Source organism: Heptranchias perlo, chromosome 29 (assembly GCF_035084215.1).
Source record: "Heptranchias perlo isolate sHepPer1 chromosome 29, sHepPer1.hap1, whole genome shotgun sequence".
Classification (NCBI taxonomy): Eukaryota; Metazoa; Chordata; class Chondrichthyes; order Hexanchiformes; family Hexanchidae; genus Heptranchias; species Heptranchias perlo.
Genome location: NC_090353.1, coordinates 37,224,074 through 37,239,034, shown reverse-complemented (window position 1 = coordinate 37,239,034; position 14,961 = coordinate 37,224,074).

Below are 14,961 nucleotides of genomic sequence, written 5' to 3'. Positions count from 1 at the left end.
ATGTCTGCGTTTACGCTCTGATGAATGGAGCTGATACATAAACAAGGCGCAGGAGCTGGCGCCTACCTCCTTTGGGAATAGTACAAACACCAGTTAATGCTGGTAGTCCAGCTCCCGGGGGCACACATCCAGAAGTAATTCTCCACAGAGGGATGATTCAGTTTGTAAAGTGCCTTCCTCTTTTGGAAGTTTTGCCACATCCCATGACCTGACCCAATGAAGTCCCACATTCCCATCATCGCAAAATTCTACAGGCTCTGCAGAAAATCGATTTCAAGGTCCTCGCTATTAAATCCTTTCATGGCCTCCCCAACCCCCCCGCCCATCCCAGTCATCTCTTCCAACCATACAGACTCACCCTCACCCTCTGCTTCTCTAGTACTGGGTTATTCCTTTTTCCTCGGTCCCCCATCTTCTCCAACACCAGGTTATTCACTGTTCTTTGATGCCTCCACTCCTCTAACACTGGGCTGTTCCTTGTTCCTCGCTCCCTCCACTTCACCATCATTGGCTGTTCCATCAGTCACTGTCTCCCTAACTCACTCCACCTCTGTCCCTGCTTCGAAAATAACCTCCTAAAAACCCCTTCTCTTTGACAGCACCTTCTCGCCAGCCTCTGTTGTCCACTTTTCTCCTCCTGTTCAGTATTCAATAATGTGTTCTGAGATGGTTCTCTTATACATGAGGAGCACTAAGAAATGTGGTGGTGTTGCCTTCAGTAATCCTGGTTCCCTACTGCCCCTCTCTGCCCCAGGAGATTTCTTTGTTCATTGCAACACTTTCTTCAATTCCCAAAGTAATTTACAGAGATGTAAGCAATGGAAACTTTTTTGAACAAGTTGAGGCAAATGAGTCCTGCCATGACCTTTTAGACTGATCTCAGTCCCGCCTCCTCACCATATCTGTCAATGCCATCTTTCTATAGACACACATCAAATCCCCCTTGACCACATTTGCACCACCCTCTTCAATGTCCTTGCCTGGGAACTTATTCCATAACTCAATTCCCCTTTAGGTGAAAAAGGGTGTTTTTACAGCCAGAACACTGCTTCTGTACCTCTAGTGGATGATGACAAACTGTACAGGGCTCTGGTCAGACCCACCTTGAGCTCTGTGTCCAGCTCTGGTCAGACCCACCTTGAGCTCTGTGTCCAGCTCTGGTCAGACCCACCTTGAGCTCTGTGTCCAGCTCTGGTCAGACCCACCTTGAGCTCTGTGTCCAGCTCTGGTCAGACCCACCTTGAGCTCTGTGTCCAGCTCTGGTCAGACCCACCTTGAGCTCTGTGTCCAGCTCTGGTCAGACCCACTTTGAGTACTGTGTGTAGTTCTGGTGAGACTGCACCTGGAGCACTGTGTCCAGCCCCCATGAGATAAAGGCCAACATTCCATTAGCTTTTTTGATTACTAATATTATCTGTACTCTGCCCCATATCTGCCCTCCCCCAGTTGGGTTCTAACAAATCAGGCTACGGACCCAGGCTTGAACATTCGCTGCTGGATTCCCACTCAGTTCTGGAAGTACGATCAGAAATGCAGTACCCAATCTCAATCCTCGCCCCTATTCCAATGGAAACAAAACTCAGTGAGCTCCTTTTTCTCTGACAGTTTTCTCCTCTGCCCCCAACTCTTGCTGGGATACAGGTTCCACAGGCATCAGCTGACCCCAATACCTCACCCAAGTGTCCATTCTTCAAGTGTGAGCCTAGACAGTCAGTGCCAACCAAGAAGGAGTTCACAGCCAAGTCCGATCCTGTCCTGATTTGATGTCCACCTGCACACACTTCTGATTGGGGTAGTTGGACAGCAATCAGGAATTTGAACCCTGGCTGATTTTCCCCTTCCCAACTCAAGGGAGCTGAGACCAGTGAGAGAACACAGCAAAAAGCAGGCACCGAAACTGGGACCTTCCTGGTCTGCACCTCTCAGCTCCTCGCCGTCTCATCCAGCAGAGCTGTCGGAGAAGCTGGAGGGACTTAGAGGTCATATCTGTTGCCATGGGTGGTGGCAGTGGTGTTGACCATCAGGGACTGATGAACGTTATCTCCTTTCTCATTGCATCGCAACAGCAGATTGACATGGCTGCCCTATTTTACTACACTATTGCGTTTCCCAAAAGGTCATTAATGACAGCCATGTGGCTCATTGCTGTTTGTGGGAGCTTGCTGAGTGCAAATTGGCTGCTGTGTTTCCCTACGTTACAACAGTTGACTACACAAAAAAGTACTTCATTGGCTGTGAAGCGCTTTAGGACATCCTGAGGTCATGGAAGGCGCTGTAGAAACGTAAGTTCCATCCACCCATTTTAGAATGCTGGCTGCAAGATGCACCTTCAAACAGACCTTACTTTGCAACCTGGTGTGCGTGGTGTCTGTGTACCTGTGCGTGGTGTCTGTGTACCTGTGCGTGGTGTCTGTGTACCTGTGTGGGAGTGAGTGTTGAGAGGGACAGTACACAAGCTGGATGATATTAGAAGTTCTCAGTGAGGATGGCGACTAACACAGCACAGATGGGGATCAAGCTGGTGCATTCAGTCCCTGTGCAGATTGGCTGCCGCCCCTCCTATAGTGACTACACTTCAAATGTACCTCATTGGCTGTAAAGCACTTTGGAACGTCCTGAGGTCATGAAAGGTGCTATATCACTCTTTCTTTCTTTCTATTACCTTCAGCACAGGTGGTGAGAATATTGCAGACGGTAGAACTTTTTTTTTAACAACGTAAGTTTAGATTTTCATTTATCAAGTCAGAGTGAACTCAATTCCCCCCACCCCAAATTTTAAGTGTGCATGCACGCTGTCAATTATTTCTACTATAAGTTCCTCTGTCCACATTTATAATGAAAATTGCCGATGTAAATACTTGTCAGGCTGCCCCCACTGGCATGGAGGTGTAATTACAGTGTGACAAGTTTACATAAGCAGGTTCCATTATAAATACGGACACAGGAAGTTATAATGGGAAAATAAAAATAAGGACAGAATGTAAGTCTTTTTCGTTTTGGTAGATTGCCAGTGTACCCTGACCTTCAAGAGAGATGGGGAAGAAAGAGAAGAACCCTGGAAGAAGAAGGAGATGAGGTGATTCCCAGAGTTCAAGGTATACAGGGGAATATTGCAGGGAGTGGATTAACAGGACTCTGAGAGTGTGTGTGCGCTTACCTCTGATACAAGGACTTGTTTGGTTATGTAGTACTGATAACACTATTGCTTGCTCAGCCTTTTAACTTATTTTCTTAGAAGGGCAATCGTGCTTTAAGAGAGTTCAGGCTAGCTTGGCAAGGTCAGAGACTGTTAGCTAATACAGGGGTCAGTGATATAATGGTGCTTCTAATGTTTACACTTTGCAAGCTTAGTGCACGTAATGACACTTAGCCTTATCCTGATTAATATTTAATTGGCCCTGCAGACAGAGATGGGGTTGTTGTCCTTTGGTTTACGGGACTTGCCAACAGTCTCTAACCCCAGCCATTATTTTTGTACTGAGCAGAGAGTTCTAGAAAAAGGGGAAGACAGAGAGTCACTAGGGAATTTTGAACTCTCTGATCACAAGGTACACACAGAGGAAGACGGCTCATCAGCCCATCTATCTGGAAAGGTCCTACAGTCCCATCAGAGAACTCAAAGGTATATTTTTTAAATAATCCCAGTGTTCTTGCCCCCAATCCCCTTTGGAGTCCATGCCTGGTGTTGATCACTCTGTGTGGTCCTAAATGAGCCTTTCCCCTGTTTGACCCTGTGACCCCTTGTCCTACTTTGCACTATGTTCTCAATTTACCTTTTCCATATTGTTTATTATCTTCTATAACTTAATGACATCCTAACATCTGAAAAGCCCAAGTTCTTTCCTCATAACTCAGTCCCTCTGACGCTGGAGATCAGTCTCATGGTTCTTGTCTGCACCATTCCCAGGGTTTGATTGTTTCCCTCTGTCTCGGTGAACAGAACTGGAAACAGTATTCACAGTCTGGTCGTCTGTACAGTTTGAGCTTCGTCTGACATGTACTCAGCTGTTTGGCTAGAGTTCAAGTCTCTGGAACAAGCATTCTACAGAGACTTGAGCCCTAATCCAGGCCGACATTTCAGCGCAGTAGTGAGGGAGTGCTGTACTGTCGGAGGAGCAGTATTGAGGGAGTGCTGCACTGTCGAAGGGTTAGCACTGAGGGAGTGCTGCACTGTCGAAGGGTTAGCACTGAGGGAGTGCTGCACTGTCGAAGGGTTAGCACTGAGGGAGTGCTGCACTGTCGAAGGGTTAGCACTGAGGGAGTGCTGCACTGTCGAAGGGTTAGCACTGAGGGAGTGCTGCACTGTCGAAGGGTTAGCACTGAGGGAGTGCTGCACTGTCGAAGGGTTAGCACTGAGGGAGTGCTGCACTGTCGAAGGGTTAGCACTGAGGGAGTGCTGCACTGTCGAAGGGTTAGCACTGAGGGAGTGCTGCACTGTCGAAGGGTTAGCACTGAGGGAGTGCTGCACTGTCAGAAGGGTTAGCACTGAGGGAGTGCTGCACTGTCGAAGGGTTAGCACTGAGGGAGTGCTGCACTGTCGAAGGGTTAGCACTGAGGGAGTGCTGCACTGTCGAAGGGTTAGCACTGAGGGAGTGCTGCACTGTCAGAAGGGTGGTGCTGATGGAATGCTGCATTGTCAGAGGTACTGTCTTTCTGATGAGATGTTAAACCGAGGCCCCGTCTGCCCTCTCAGCTGGATGTAAAAGTAGGGACATGGGTAGGGAATTGGGTAGGAGGTAGGAGAAAGAGAGTGGGGATAATGGGTATGTACTCAAATTGGCAGAATGTGACTAATGGTGTCCCCCAGGGATCTGTACTGGGGCCTCAGATTTTCACTATATTTATAAATGACTTAGATGAAGAAATAGAGAGCCGTATATCCAAGTTTGCTGACGACACCAAATTGTAGATTGGAGCAGAAAGTTACAAAGGAACATTGAGAGATTAAGTGAGTGGGAAAATATGCGGCAGAAGGAGTTCAATGTGGGGGAGTGTGACATCTGCTTTGGACCTAAGAAAGATAGATCAGTGTATTTTCTAAATACTTGGTACCATTCTAGTAAATCTCTTCTGCACCCTCTTTAAGGCCTTGACATTCTTCCTAAAGTGCGGTGCCCAGAATTGGACACAATACTCCAGCTGAGGCCTAACCAGTGTTTTATAAAGGTTTAGCATAACTTCCTTGCTTTTGTACTCTACGCCTCTGTTAATAGAGCCAGGATCCCATATGCTTTTTAACAGCCTTCTCAACTTGTTCTGCCACCTTCAAAAGATTTGTGCATATATACTCCCAGGTCTCTCTGTTCCTGCACCCCCTTTAAAATTGTACCATTTAGTTTATATTGCCTCTCCTCATTCTTCCTACCAAAATGTATCACTTCACACTTCTCTGTATTAAATTTCATCTGCCATGTGTCTGCACATTTCACCAGTCTGTCTCTGTCCTCTTGAAGTTTGTTACTATCCTCCACATTGTTTACCACATTTTGTGTCATCTGCAAATTTTGAAATTATACCCTCTATACCCAAGTCCAGGTCATTAATATATATCAAAAAGAGCAGTGGTCCTAATACCGACCTTTGGGGAACACCACTGAATGCTTTCCTCCGGTCTGAAAAATAACCTTCACCACTACTCTCTGCTTTCTGTCCCGTAGCCAATTTTGTATCCACGCTGTCACTGGCCCTTTAATCCTATGGGCTTTAATTTTGCTAGCAAGTCTATTACATGGTACTTCATCCTGGCAAGAGATCGACACGCCTAGCAATGTTTGTTTGCTGAGATGGATCCTGGTATACAACAGAGATCCAGTCTCCCTGCTCAGGCTCCTTCTTGAGTGAGATTGCCAATTTAAGGGCTGTTTCATGCCCATGCCCATTTGGTACAGGATCTAGACTGACCCAAAGTCACTTCCCATAAATCCTTACAGTCAGCAGAGAGAGGAGGCTTTCATCCCACCAGCTGACTCTAAAGTCCAGGTCCCAGAGGAGAAAGTCCAGTGTGTAGTTCAATTTCACCCAGTCCTCTGCCTCTCTCATTGCATTTCATAGAATGAATCATAGAATGGTTACAGCACAGAAGGAGGCCATTTTGCCCGTCAAGCCCGTGCCGGCTTTCTGTATTGGAAATCCAGCTAGTCCCACACCCCCGCACTTTCCCCATAGCCCTGCAAATCTTTTCCCTTCAAGTACTTATCCAATTCCCTTTTGAAAGCCACGATTGAATCTGCCTCCACCATTTGGTATAATAAAGGGTGTCATTTTCTGTACAATTTGTTTTCAAATCCAATGTCCTTGCACCGGCTATCTTTGAAAAATTCTCATGTTTCGTCTACACAAACATTCTTGAAGCCAGTCAATTGAGGAGAATACTTACCTATGGAGGGTCCAACTGAAGAAATGAATCTCTTTAAAAAGTAGGTAAATGCTTTTCTCCCACATTTTCCTTCACTGTCTCCCTCAATACTCTTGTTGAGGTAAAGTTCCAAAGGTGCCAGCTCTTTCTGGGGTACAGTTCCCAGTGAGCTGACCCATGCTGGGTTACAATTTCAAGGGTGCTGACTCTAACAAGGGTACAGTTCCGCAGGCACAGACAGTCATAGGGTTTAGGTTCTGAGGGTGCCAGTTCTTGTTGGGGTACAGTTCCATGGGTGCCAGCTCTTTCTGGGGTACAGTTCCATGGGTGCCAGCCCTTCCAAGGGTACAGTTGCACAGATGTCAGCAATCCTCCAGTACCTTGCTCACGTGACTAACCTTCATGTGTGAGCTTGGACAGTGAGTGGCAACAGGATATTTATACATGGAAAGCTTCATAATTGAGTTAATTCATGTCCACACCCATCATCCACACACTTTCGTTCCAACAAGACTGAATGGATAGTAATCAGAACCCTGGCTCGTTCCCTGCCCCCCCCCCCCCCATTCCTGGTCTATGTGCTTCAGCTGTTATCACCTGCTAACGTGACATTATTTAACAAACAGCTGTTCGCAACAGGCCAAGAGGATAATTAACCGCCATCAACAAAGGTTGATTTTGAAATACCTCTTGGGTCACATTGTTTCTCACAGCCTGAACCTAGTGGGGGATTATGCTCCCACCGATGTATAAATTTGGCCCTGAATGTCCTCGGAATCCTCAGCACTTATGCCGCTATTTCGCTAAAATAGCCTGAGGAAACTCGCGTTTAAAGCATTACACTGCTGATTCGCCATTAATGCGCTGGACGCAGGTTTCCTCGATCTTTCTGTCAGCCGCAGTGCTCATTTGCACAGGAACACCACTCCCCAGGTGTCACTGTTCCAGGGAATTGCTTGCTTTTACACCACTACTGCACTCTGGGAAAGCTGTACCCATATAAAACGAGACTCAGCCGCTCCCCAAGTCACTTAATTCAGGCGGACGTGAAGAGTTTGAAAGCTTTGAAGAGTCTCCAAACTTTGCTTGCTCAGTTCTGGCGACAGAGACATTTTTTCAACCCATCTTTTCCCAACAGTTTTGCTCACTGAGACTTGCACTCAACCACCTCCACCCCCACCTCAGTGTTACAGTTTCATCCCACCCCTATATTTTTAGATGCCCTCCCACATACTCCAAACTCTGGAGAAGGTATTCCTCTCTATGCCATCCTTAAGGAGGAGAACAGCAGTGTGTGGAGTCAAAGAGAATAAGGCAGCATGGCAGAAGATGATGGCAGTGAGTGCCAGGGCCACCTTCCTCCAAGTGGCAAGGCTGACACTCCTGGATGGCTTGCTGCCCGGCACACCCTGCAGCCTATCCTCTTCCAGGAGAGCTTGAGGTCTTCCTGTGAAAGGTTCATGCCCCTTTGGTGAGATACTGTCCTGTCATGGGGATCCCATGGGCACAGCTGGCCTGCGACAGCTCATGATTCTGACGAGAGGCCCTTCAGATGAGGGCGGGAGATGCCCTGAGCGGATAGAATATAAACAGGTCGAGGGGCAGATTTTCTGTGGCCTCCAGTTGCTGTCCCCAAGTGCTGTAATGGAGACTGCAGTCTTTACATAGGCTGTACCGTTTCTGCTCTGAAGTTTCCTGGGGCCTAAGCTGCTTACCTGTGTACAACTCCCCTTACTGGTCAACCATGTAACTTTCTGGCGCAATGGGCATCTGCCGCCAAAAACAGTCGCGTTAAAATTCCGGCGGAGCGAGAATCGGTACTTGACCAGTTCCTTTATAATTGCCCCTCTGATCAGTTTCCGCTGGGGGGGGAGGGGGGAGTTGAAATTTCCCCCATCGTTCTTGATTAGGCGTTGTGATCTGTTGTTGCTGTGCTTTCATTAATCTCCTTTATTCCTTCAGTATTTATACTTAACACTGTAAATAGCTCAGTCCAGCATTGTCCAATAGAAATCACTGACCAGCCACAAGTGAGGCTATGGTGACACCGCTTTAGCCACTGGCACTAATTTTAGTAGAAAATGCCGTACACACAATACAGGTAAATGTACTTGATCTTGTGATTGGACTGTACTGACTACTAAAACGTTAATAAACTAAAGGGTATTGAACACCTCTCAACTACAAAACAGGGATAAATGATTTACAAAAATTGGGGTTTAATCTGAAACGTTTGTAGTTATATCCTTGTGAACACAAGACAAGGTCAGGAAAAACTACATTATTATTTTTAAAAGAGATGAATGAATTAAAATTCTGTGTTCCCCAACAGGATTGTGTTTCACAAAAATATGAAAGTTAACAATGATGTTATCAATTGACTAATGGTTTCTGCTGGTTTTAAAAGATTTGCATTTCTTAAGGATGCAAGTTCTTTATAGTTATACAGTCGCTTTAGGTAGCAATGGTAAAGACTGGGAAAACTTATGTGCTTTCACGGATAATGTTTGGAAAAAAAAATCAAATAGGAATAACCTAGAACCTTTGGGTGAGAGAGTTTGGATGAGTGTGCAAGATCCTTTGGACGAGTGAGAGTTTCTTTAGACAAGTGTGCAAGCTCCTTTTGGATGAGTGTGCGAGTTTCTTTGGACGAGTGTGCAAGCCCCTTTGGACGAGTGTGAGTTTCTTCGGATGAGTGTGTAAGTTTGGGATCGCAAAACTGTGGAAGTCCTCGCTCCCTTGGTCTTCCCTTCCTTCAACAATAAACAGACATTTTGAAAGCTAAGAATGGCATTACCCAGACATTGTTTTTTGACTTATCTTGTCTTCTGTGCCCAGCCTGGATGGTGCACTGTGCTGTAGGTCCTGAATTTCTCAATCAATGTATCTCTGGTGGATCACTTTCTAGTGGGGTTGAATGGACGACCAGTCCCTGGAATGGTTTATGTTATTGCGAAATTGTTTTTAATCATTCCTTGTGCTGTTTGTATTGTGAAACTTCAAAAGCAAAGGAACTCAGAAAGATGGATCAAAAAACACTTCTAAAGGAGGGAAAATCATGGGCTGGGGAGCACAGAAACAGGATTATTATCACCAAGTACCAAAAAATGATGATTGGGAAAGGGCCATTCAATCCATCCAACCCACTTCTTGCACAGATCATGATACAACATTTCCTAACACTACGTACTCTACCTATTGAATCTTCTGAAGGAAAGCTCAGCAAAGGTAACAGAGCCCAATGTCCTCACATGAGCACTTTCCAATAAGGGTCATTGGAAATGATCAGATGCAGAGTATCAGACTAGCTGAGTATTCCCCTCCTTTTAACAGGGACACTGAGGTTAACTGTACTACACCCACCACTGCCCTGGCTGAAATTGGTAGCTCAGCATGGCCCATGGATTGCCCTTTGTCAGTCCTGGTCTGAATGGCTCAGTACCATTCTGGGCAGTGCATTGAAGAAGAACAAATTTGCATTTATATGGAACTTCCATGGCCTTAGGATGCCGCAAATCACCTCACAGCCAATTAATTACTTTTTGAAGTGTAGTCAATGTTGTTATGTAGGGATGATGTGGAGATGCCGGTGATGGACTGGGGTTGACAATTGTAAACAATTTTACAACGCCAAGTTATAGTCCAACAATTTTATTTTAAAATCCACAAGCTTTCGGAGGCTTCCTCCTTCCTCAGGTGAATTTCCACATTCACCTGAGGAAGGAGGAAGCCTCCGAAAGCTTGTGGATTTTAAAATAAAATTGTTGGACTATAACTTGGCGTTGTAAAATTGTTTACAGTTATGTAGGGAAACACAACAGTCAATTTGCATACAGCAAGATCCCACAAACAGCAATGTGATAATGACCAGATAATCTGTTTAATTAAATTGGGTGAGGGATAAATATTGGCCAGGACACGGGGCGAACTCCCCTGCTCTTCTTCAAATAGTGTCTTGGGATCTGCACTGGGAGTGTCGGCCTGGATTATGTGTGCTTTAGTCTCTGGAGTGGGACTTAAACCCACGACCTTCTGACTCAGAGGTGAGAGTGCTGCCCACTGAACCAAGGTTGACCTAAAGATAAATTCCCAAAAATCCATGTGGGGGTTGCTCTGCATTTGTGCCAATGAGATGGGCGTTATGCCTGTGGGTCTGCTAATTTGCATATCCATTGGCACACATCCCATGTAAACGAAAGCAATGTGCAGGGGTGCTTGGAAATTAGAGTACAGCCTTAGAAAAGCCAAGTCTGGTTGAAGGTTTCAGTAGCGGGCTGAGGGAGCAGCAGTTAAGTGAATCACTCAGTTTCCTGTCAGATGAATGACACGTGTGTCTTTTTGTCCCACTAGTGCAACATCTGGCTCTGACAGCTGAAAGAGGGATGTGGCAAAGAGGAGCAGAAGAAGAGTACACAATTTCTGAGTGACCTGCAAACTGTCCTCAGGGAGATAAAGCAAAGGAGAGACAGACTGGGGAGAAAATCTCAACAAAAAAAAGTTAATACTGTAAATAGCTCCCTGGTGGATAGTACAGTCCAGCGTTGTCCAATATAAATCACTGACCAGCCACAAGTGAGGCTACGGTGAAACCGTTTAACCACAGGCACTAATTTTAGTAGAAAATGCCGTACACACAATACAGGATGAGAGAGTGGAGGGAAGTGGCATTGGTACGGAGTGCCAACTCTTTCATCCCCAGAATTGTAGACAGTGATACAATGATTTGATCAAGAGCAGCCAACCACCTCTCATAATACTGGTTGCACCCAGGAGAAGCACTAGAATCAAAGAAAGACGAGTGTAGCCACCCAGGGGCGGCATGGGGTGAGAAAACAGTAGGATGGCTTGTGATCACTTTGGACTCTGTTGCCTTAAAACAGAGTGTGCACTTATGTCATGCTTTGTTATTCATATGGGAAAGGGTGTACTTGTTTTGTACTGACTTATTCAATCAGGTGATTATTATTGGCATTGATATGCAGATGCAAAAAGGGGCTGATGTGTTCTAGGATGGGTACTGGAGTGAAGGATGGATCCCTAATTTATCAATAGTGACAACGCTTGGCAGGGTTAAACAGAAGTGAAGCCTTTAGTGATCAGCTCACTGAAACAGATTACCTAGTCATTAAACTCACTGCTGTTTGTGGAATCTTGCTGTGTGCAAATTGGCTGCTGCTTTTCCCCACATTACAACAGTGACCACACTTCAAAATTACTTCATTGTCTGACAAGCACTTTGGGACATCCTGAGGTCGTGATAGGTGCTACATAAATGCAAGCTCTTTTTTTATTCGTTCTTGGGATGTGTGCGTCACTGGCAAGGCCGGCATTTATTGCCCATCCCTTCCACTCTGGTAGAGGCATGTGCCTTATTGTAGTGTTCTTCTGCTGCTAGGGTCATTATCCATGGCAGTAGGGGATAGGCTTTGTCACTCACAAGCCATTCGTTGACATGATTTTCTTCCTTGAAGATCTCGGGAGGGCCAATTTTCGAAGGATGGATACATCTCTGATGTTGCCATGCAGAATCCTTTGCACATTGTTACACACAATGTCTACATTCATGGAATGGAAGTCCTTCCTGTTGTGGAAGTTGAGGGGGTTGTTTATAAGAACGGGTGGGTGGCCTCTTCTGCATCCTGGATCTTGAGGAAGCCAGCAACCCTGTAAAAATGGACAGCGCTATCTCACTGCTGCCTTGCTGTGATGCTAAAGTTGATGAATTCTCTCTAATTGATTTGGTCTAGTCGGGGCTTGTGATGCCCTACGGGCTGCACAAAAAAGGCCCAAAAACGGAAACATTTTTTACATCCCTGCCCGATCACCCCCCCCCCCCCAACCTGGACTTACTGCTGGGCCTCGGCATGGGGCGAAATTGGCAAGGCCCCGACAGGCGAGCTGCATTGGAATGCCTGAATGGTGTCTGCAGCTCGCCTGATTTATTATGATAAGGCTCGAGGACAAATTTACTTCAATCCTCGGGCCTTTCCATTCTGGCCGCACTGTCGCTGCACGCTGCCAGAATGGTGCAAGGAATTTAGGCCCTCCTATGTTTCTATCAGACTTGTTGGTTTTCAAGGCAAAATTTGTTCAATATTTTTGGACACTAAAGGAATCAAGGGATATTAATTAAATAAAAATCTCGAATAAAAAAAAAACTAGTATCTGTAATGGTGGCCATGAAACTACCGGATTGTCATAAAAACCCATCTGGTTCACTAATGACCTTTAGGGAAGGAAACCTGCCGTCCTTACCCGGTCTGGCCAATATGTGACTCCAGACCCAAAGCAATGTGGTTGATTCTTATTCGCCCTCTGAAATGGCCTAGCAAGCCACTCAGTTGTTCAAGAAGGCAGCTCACCACCACCTTCTCAAGGGCAACTAGGGATGGGCAATAAATGCTGGCCCTGCCAGCGACACCCACATCCCATGAACGGATAAAAAAAAATATGGAAATAGGGTGGGAAAGTGGAGTTGAGGTACAAAATCAGCCGTGATCTTATTGAATGGTGGAGCAGGCTCAAGGGGCCAGATGGCCTACTCCTGCTTCTATTTCTTATGATCTTATTTGTTGAGAATTTGTCTGATCTTCTCTCCATGGTCTCCTCCTCCCTATCTCTGTGACCTCCTCCAGCCCAAAGCCCCTCTATCCCGTACTCTGACTAGCCTCTTATGCATCCTCTCTCCCTTCGTCCCACCATTGGCGGCCACGCCTTCAATCGCTTAGGCACATTCAGTATCTTAAAATATTGTTTCTTACAGTTTCCAAGCCTATCCCCATCCAGTTCATCACACCAATGTGTAGGAAATGAGAGTGTGTGAGGACAGTGTGTGTGCAAGTACTGAGAGCAACCAAATGTCGAAAAACAGCTCACATATTGACAGAGAAAAAAAGGAATAGGCACTTCTATAGCACTTTCCTTTCCTCAAGATGTCCCAAAGCGTTTCTCAGCCAATGAATTACTTTTTAAATACAGTCACTGTTGTTTTGTAGGCAAATAGAATAACCAGTTTGCACACAGCAACGAGACGAATGACCAGCTAGATGTTTTCGGTAGTATTGGCTGAGGGATAAATGTTGGTCAGGACAGTGTGAGAGCTCTGAGGCTTTTTTTCAAATAGTGGCTTGGGATCTTTAACATCCACCTCAACAGGGCCTCGGTTTAACATCTCATCCGAAAGATGGCACCTCCGACAGTGCAGCACTCCCTCAGTACTTCACTGGGGCGTAAGCCTAAATTATGTGCTCAAAACCTGCAGTGGGGCTTAAACCCACGACCTTCTGATTCAGAGGGGAGAATGAGCCAAGGCTGATAGCAACTGATAGCTATAAAAAGGAAAAACAATCGGGAATGATAGAAATCTGAAATAAAAACAGAAAATGTTGGCGAAACACAGCAGAAAAGATAACGTTAATAGTTTGGGTGAAAGGTCTGTGTGTCCTTGTAAAGAGAATGGAATGGAAGTTTACAGCTAAAACTGGAATGTGGAAAGTTCAGTGAGTGCAGTCTCCAGGGATTCCAGGCCCAGGAACCTGATCAGCTGCCTTTGGAGAGATAAGCCTTCGCTTCACATGCACACATTATTAACCTGTCTTTTCTTGTTTCAGATACTTGAGTGTGAATATTACAAAGCAGCTTTGGTGTTGGCAGAAAGCGTGAGAGTGACAAAATATAGAGAGGGCTATGACTATTGAAAGTACTGGAGCATTGACGAGTGTGCCAAAGTATCAGAACAGTGTGCTGTCAAATTAAATTGAGTATTGATATAGAGGGAAAGTATTGGTGTAGATTTGCTCAGTTCCTCCCTGGCAAGTGGGGAGGAGCCAAGTAGAAGCTGCAATGTCTCACGTTGGGGGAGGGGGGGCAGGGCGAAGAGAAGGATGATTACACTACAGACATCTGGGAATAGATCGATCACCTACCCTCTCAGTAGTAACATATTAGCATGGATAAAGGATTGGTTAATGGACAGAAAACAAAATGTAGGGATAAACGGGTCATTTTCAGGTTGGCAGGCTGTAACTAGTGGGGTGCCACAAGGATCAGTGTTTGGGCCTCAGCTATTTACAATCTATATTAATGATTTAGATGAAGGGACCTAGTGTAATGTATCCAAGTTTGCTGACGTTACAAAGCTAGATGGGAAAGTAAACTGTGAGGAGGACACAAAGAGTCTGCAGAGGGATATAGACAGGTTAAATGAGTGGGCAAGAAGGTGTCAGATGGAGTATAATGTGGGGAAATGTCAGGTTATTCACTTTGGTAGGAAGAATAGAAAAGCAGAATATTTTTTAAATGGTGAGAAACTATTAAACGTCGGTATTCAGAGAGATTTGGGTGTCCTCGTACAAGAAACACAAAGTTAGCATGCAGGTACAGCAAGCAATTAGGAAAGCAAATGGCATGTTGGCCTTTATTGCAAGGAGGTTGGAGTACAAGAGTAAGGAAGTCTTGCAACAATTGTACAGGGCTTTGGTGAGACCACACCTGGAATACTGTGCACAGTTTTGGTCTCCTTATCTAAGGAAGGATATACTTGCCTTAGAGGGGGTGCAATGAAAGTTCACTAGATTGATTCCTGGGATGAGAGGGTTGTCCTATGA